Genomic DNA, 6,000 nt, shown 5'->3' with positions numbered 1-6,000 from the left:
GGGTGTTGTGAGAAGTTGTGAGGCTGGGGTGTTGTGAGAAGTTGTGAGGCTGGGGTGTTGTGAGAAGTTGTGAGGCCTGGGGTGTTGTGAGAAGTTGTGAGGCTGGGGTGTTGTGAGAAGTTGTGAGGCTGGGGTGTTGTGAGTTGTGAGGCTGGGGAGTTGTGAGAAGTTGTGAGGCTGGGGAGTTGTGAGAAGTTGTGAGGCTGGGGAAGAAGTTACTGAGGCTGGGGAGTTGTGAGAAGTTGTGAGGCTGGGGAGTTGTGAGAAGTTGTGAGGCGGTGTTGTGAGAAGTTGTGGAGGCTGGGGAGTTGTGAGTTGTGAGGCTGGGGAGTTGTGAGAAGTTGTGAGGCAGGCTGGGGAGTTGTGAGAAGTTGTGAGGCTGGGGTGTTGTGAACTGGGGTGTTGTGAGAAGTTGTGAGGCTGGGGGTGTTGTGAGAAGTTGTGAGGCAGTTGTGAAGGGGTGTTGTGAGAAGTTGTGAGGCTGGGGTGTTGTGAGAAGTTGTGAGGCTGGGGTGTAGTTTGTGAGGCTGGGGTGTTGTGAGAAGTTGTGAGGCTGGGGGTGTTGTGAGAAGTTGTGAGGCTGGGGTGTTGTGAGAAGTTGTGAGGCTGGGGTGTTGTGAGAAGTTTTGAGGCTGGGGTGTTGTGAGAAGTTTTGAGGCTGGGGTGTTGTGAGAAGTTGTGAGGCTGGGGTGTTGTGAGAAGTTGTGAGGCTGGAGTGTTGTGAGAAGTTGTGAGGCTGGGGTGTTGTGAGAAGTTGTGAGGCTGGAGGTTGGGGAGTTGTGAGGCTGGGTGTTGTGAGAAGTTGTGAGGCTGGGGTGTTGTGAGGCTGTGGGGAGTGTGAGGCTGGGGTGTTTTAAGAAGTTGTGAGGCTGGGGTGTTGTGAGGCTGGGTTGTGAGGCATTGTAGGCTGGGGAGTTGTGAGGCAGCCTGGGGAGTTTTGGGGAGTTGTGAGCCTGGGGAGTTGTGAGCAGTTGTGAAGCCTGAGAAGTTGTGAGGCTGGGGTGTTGTGAGAAGTTGTGAGGCTGGGGTGTTGTGAGAAGTTGTGAGGCTGGGGTGTTGTGAGAAGTTGTGAGGCCGGGGAGTTTGAGAAGTTGTGGAGGCAGCCTGGTGAGTTGTGAGCCTGGGGAGTTGTGAGCCTGGGGAGTTGTGAGCCTGGGGAGTTGTGAGCCTGGGGAGTTGTGAGCCTGGGGAGTTGTGAGCCTGGGGAGTTGTGAGCCTGGGGAGTTGTGAGGCTGGGGTGTTGTGAGCCTGGGGTGTTGTGAGAAGTTGTGAGGCTGGGGGTGTTGTGAGGCTGGGGTGTTGTGAGGCTGGGGTGTTGTGAGAAGTTGTGAGGCTGGGGTGTTGTGGAGAAGTTGTGAGGCTGGGGTGTTGTGAGAAGTTGTGAGGCTGGGGTGTTGTGAGAAGTTGTGAGGCTGGGGTGTTGTGAGAAGTTGTGAGGCTGGGGTGTTGTGAGGCTGGGGTGTTGTGAGGCTGGGGTGTTGTGAGGCTGGGGAGTTGGAGGCTGGGGATTGTGAGGCTGGGGTGTTGTGAGGCTGGGGAGTTGTGAGGCTGGGGATTTGTGAGCCTGGGGAGTTGTGAGGCTGGGGTGTTGTGGGGCTGGGGGTGTTGTGATGGGGTGTTGTGAGGCTGGGGTGTTGTGAGTCTGGGGAGTTGTGAGTCTGGGGAGTTGTGAGTCTGGGGAGTTGTGAGTCTGGGGAGTTGTGAGGCTGGGGAGTTGTGAGGCTGGGGTGTTGTGAGTCTGGGGAGTTTGTGAGGCTGGGGTGTTGTGAGGAGTTGTGAGGCTAGGGAGTTGTGAGAAGTTGTGAGACTGGGGTGTTGTGAGAAGTTGTGAGGCTGGGGTGTTGTGAAAGTTGTGAGGCTGGGGTGTTGTGAGGTTGTGAGAAGTTGTGAGGCTGGGGTGTTGTGAGAAGTTGTGAGGCTGGGGTGTTGTGAGAAGTTGTGAGGCTGGGGTGTTGTGAGAAGTTGTGAGGCTGGGGGTGTTGTGAGAAGTTGTGAGGCTGGGGTGTTGTGAGAAGTTTTGAGTCTGGGGTGTTGTGAGAAGTTGTGAGGCTGGAGTGTTGTGAGAAGTTGTGAGGCTGGAGTGTTGTGAGAAGTTGTGAGGCTGGGGTGTTGTGAGAAGTTGTGAGGCTGGGGTGTTGTGAGAAGTTGTGAGGCTGGGGTGTTGTGAAAGTTGTGAGGCTGGGGTGTTGTGAGAAGTTGTGAGGCTAGAAGTTGTTGGGGAGTTGTGAGAAGTTGTGAGGCTGGGGAGTTGTGAGAAGTTGTGAGGCTGGGGAGTTGTGAGAAGTTGTGAAGGCTGGGGAGTTGTGAGAAGTTGTGAGGCTGGGGTGTTGTGAGAAGTTGTGAGGCTGTGTTGTGATTGTGAGGCTGGGGTAGAAGTTGTGAGGCTGGGGTGTTGTGAGAAGTTGTGAGGCTGGGGAGTTGTGAGAAGTTGTGAGGCATTGTGAGAAGTTGTGAGGCTGGGGAGAGAAGTTGTGAGGCTGGGGTGTTGTGAGGCTGGGGAGTTGTGAGAAGTTGTGAGGCTGGGGTGTTGTGAGAAGTTGTGAGGCTGGGGTGTTGTGAGAAGTTGTGAGGCTGGGGTGTTGTGAGAAAGGCTGGGGTGTTGTGAGAAGTTGTGAGGCTGGGGTGTTGTGAGAAGTTGTGAGGCTGGGGTGTTGTGAGAAGTTGTGAGGCTGGGGTGTTGTGAGAAGTTGTGAGGCTGGGGTGTTGTGAGAGGTTGTGAGGCTGGGGTGTTGTGAGAAGTTGTGAGGCTGGGGTGTTGTGAGAAGTTGTGAGGCTGGGGTGTTGTGAGAAGTTGTGAGGCTAGAAGTTGTGAGGCTGGGGTGTTGTGAGAAGGTGAGGCTGGAATGTTGTGAGAAGTTGTGAGGCTGGGGTGTTGTGAGAAGTTGTGAGGCTGGGGAGTTGTGAGGCTGGGGTGTTGTGAGAAGTTGTGAGGCTGGAGTGTTGTGAGAAGTTGTGAGGCTGGGGTGTTGTGAGAAGTTGTGAGGCTGGGGTGTTGTGAGAAGTTGTGAGGCTGGAGTGTTGTGAGAAGTTGTGAGGCTGGGGAGTTGTGAGAAGTTGTGAGGCTGGGGTGTTGTGAGCCTGGGGAGTTGTGAGCCTGGGGAGTTGTGAGCCTGGGGAGTTGTGAGCCTGGGGAGTTGTGAGGCTGGGGTGTTGTGAGCCTGGGGTGTTGTGAGAAGTTGTGAGGCTGGGGTGTTGTGAGAAGTTGTGAGGCTGGGGTGTTGTGAGAAGTTGTGAGGCTGGGGTGTTGTGAGAAGTTGTGAGGCCGGGAGTTGTGAGAAGTTGTGAGGCTGGTGAGTTGTGAGCCTTTGTGAGCCTGGGGAGTTGTGAGCCTGGGGAGTTGTGAGCCTGGGGAGTTGTGAGCCTGGGGAGTTGTGAGGCTGGGGTGTTGTGAGCCTGGGGTGTTGTGAGAAGTTGTGAGGCTGGGGGTGTTGTGAGGCTGGGGTGTTGTGAGGCTGGGGTGTTGTGAGAAGTTGTGAGGCTGGGGTGTTGTGAGAAGTTGTGAGGCTGGGGTGTTGTGAGAAGTTGTGAGGCTGGGGTGTTGTGAGAAGTTGTGAGGCTGGGGTGTTGTGAGAAGTTGTGAGGCTGGGGTGTTGTGAGAAGTTGTGAGGCTGGGGTGTTGTGAGAAGTTGTGAGGCTGGGGTGTTGTGAGAAGTTGTGAGGCTGGGGTGTTGTGAGAAGTTGTGAGGCTGGGGTGTTGTGAGAAGTTGTGAGGCTGGGGTGTTGTGAGGCTGGGGTGTTGTGAGGCTGGGGTGTTGTGAGGCTGGGGTGTGTGAGGCTGGGGAGTTGTTGGGGAGTGTGAGGCTGGGGTGTTGTGAGGCTGGGGAGTTGTGAGGCTGGGGATTTGTGAGCCTGGGGAGTTGTGAGGCTGGGGTGTTGTGAGGCTGGGGTGTTGTGAGGCTGGGGTGTTGTGAGTCTGGGGAGTTGTGAGTCTGCTGGGGAGTTGTGAGTCTGGGGAGTTGTGAGGCTGGGGTGTTGTGAGGCTGGGGTGTTGTGAGTCTGGGGAGTTGTGAGGCTGGGGTGTTGTGAGAAGTTGTGAGGCTGGGGTGTTGTGAGAAGTTGTGAGGCTGGGGTGTTGTGAGAAGTTGTGAGGCTGGGGTGTTGTGAGAAGTTGTGAGGCTGGGGTGTTGTGAGAAGTTGTGAGGCTGGAGTGTTGTGAGAAGTTGTGAGGCTGGGGTGTTGTGAGAAGTTTTGAGGCTGAGAAGTTGTGAGGCTGGGGTGTTGTGAGAAGTTGTGAGGCTGGAGTGTTGTGAGAAGTTGTGAGGCTGGGGTGTTGTGAGAAGTTGTGAGGCTGGAGTGTTGTGAGAAGTTGTGAGGCTGGGGTGTTGTGAGAAGTTGTGAGGCTGGGGTGTTGTGAGAAGTTGTGAGGCTGGGGTGTTGTGAGAAGTTTTGAGGCTGGGGTGTTGTGAGAAGTTGTGAGGCTGGAGTGTTGTGAGAAGTTGTGAGGCTGGGGTGTTGTGAGAAGTTGAGGCTGGGGTGTTGTGAGAAGTTGTGAGGCTGGGGAGTTGTGAGGCTGGGGTGTTGTGAGAAGTTGTGAGGCTGGGGTGTTGTGAAGTTGTGAGGCTGGGGTGTTGTGAGAAGTTGTGAGGCTGGGGTGTTGTGAGAAGTTGTGAGGCTGGAATGTTGTGAGAAGTTGTGAGGCTGGGGTGTTGTGAGAAGTTGTGAGGCTGGGGTGTTGTGAGAAGTTGTGAGGCTGGGGTGTTGTGAGAAGTTGTGAGGCCGGGGAGTTGTGAGAAGTTGTGAGGCTGGGGTGTTGTGAGAAGTTGTGAGGCTGGGGAGTTGTGAGAAGTTGTGAGGCTGGGGAGTTGTGAGAAGTTGTGAGGCTGGGGAGTTGTGAGAAGTTGTGAGGCTGGGGAGTTGTGAGAAGTTGTGAGGCTGGGGTGTTGTGAGCCTGGGGAGTTGTGAGCCTTGTGAGGCTGGGGAGTTGTGAGAAGTTGTGAGGCTGGGGTGTTGTGAGAGTTGTGAGGCTGGGGAGTTGTGAGGCTGGGGTGTTGTGAGCCTGGGGTGTTGTGAGAAGTTGTGAGGCTGGGGTGTTGTGAGAAGTTGTGAGGCTGGGGTGTTGTGAGAAGTTGTGAGGCTGGGGTGTTGTGAGAAGTTGTGAGGCTGGGGTGTTGTGAGAAGTTGTGAGGCTGGGGTGTTGTGAAGTTGTGAGGCTGGGGTGTTGTGAGGTTGTGAGGCTGGGGTGTTGTGAGGCTGGGGAGTTGTGAGGCTGGGGTGTTGTGAGAAGTTGTGAGGCTGGGGTGTTGTGAGAGTTGTGAGGCTGGGGTGTTGTGAGTCTGGGGAGTTGTGAGGCTGGGGAGTTGTGAGAAGTTGTGAGGCTGGGGTGTTGTGAGAAGTTGTGAGGCTGGGGTGTTGTGAGAAGTTGTGAGCCTGGGGTGTTGTGAGAAGTTGTGAGCCTGGGGTGTTGTGAGAAGTTGTGAGGCTGGGGAGTTGTGAGAAGTTGTGAGGCTGGGGTGTTGTGAGAAGTTGTGAGGCTGGGGAGTTGTGAGAAGTTGTGAGGCTGGGGAGTTGTGAGAAGTTGTGAGCCTGGGGAGTTTGGGAATCGTCCTGTGCAGTCTGATTGGCTAGAAAATTAAAATAATGACAAATATGAAGTCATCATGACACAAGCTGGTCATTTTCAGTCTTAGAAAAGCTCATATGTCAAAATTATGATTTTAAAGCATTGGAGTTTTGACTTTATGAAGGTTGTGAGAAAGAAATGAGATTCTAACCATTCTTATGATGAACCTTGGGAAGGAGAACTTTTCCATAGTTCCCTTATTACTGTAATCCTGAAAAATAGACACTATGGCTTATAAATCTTCTTACATTATTTAAATAATCTCAATTAAATTGTTCCACTAAATCCACAAGTGGTCACAACTACTTACCAAACACTTCAAAATAACCATCCAAGATATAACAATGATTTTGAACCCGAATTGAACTCTTAAGTGACAATTTGCAGTCAAGTGACAGTAATGCTATGGCAAACCACTTATGCTGTCAACATCTCTAAAC

This window comes from Oncorhynchus masou, chromosome 8, assembly GCF_036934945.1.
Source record: "Oncorhynchus masou masou isolate Uvic2021 chromosome 8, UVic_Omas_1.1, whole genome shotgun sequence".
Taxonomy (NCBI): Eukaryota; Metazoa; Chordata; class Actinopteri; order Salmoniformes; family Salmonidae; genus Oncorhynchus; species Oncorhynchus masou.
Note: the sequence above shows the minus strand (reverse complement) of the source record.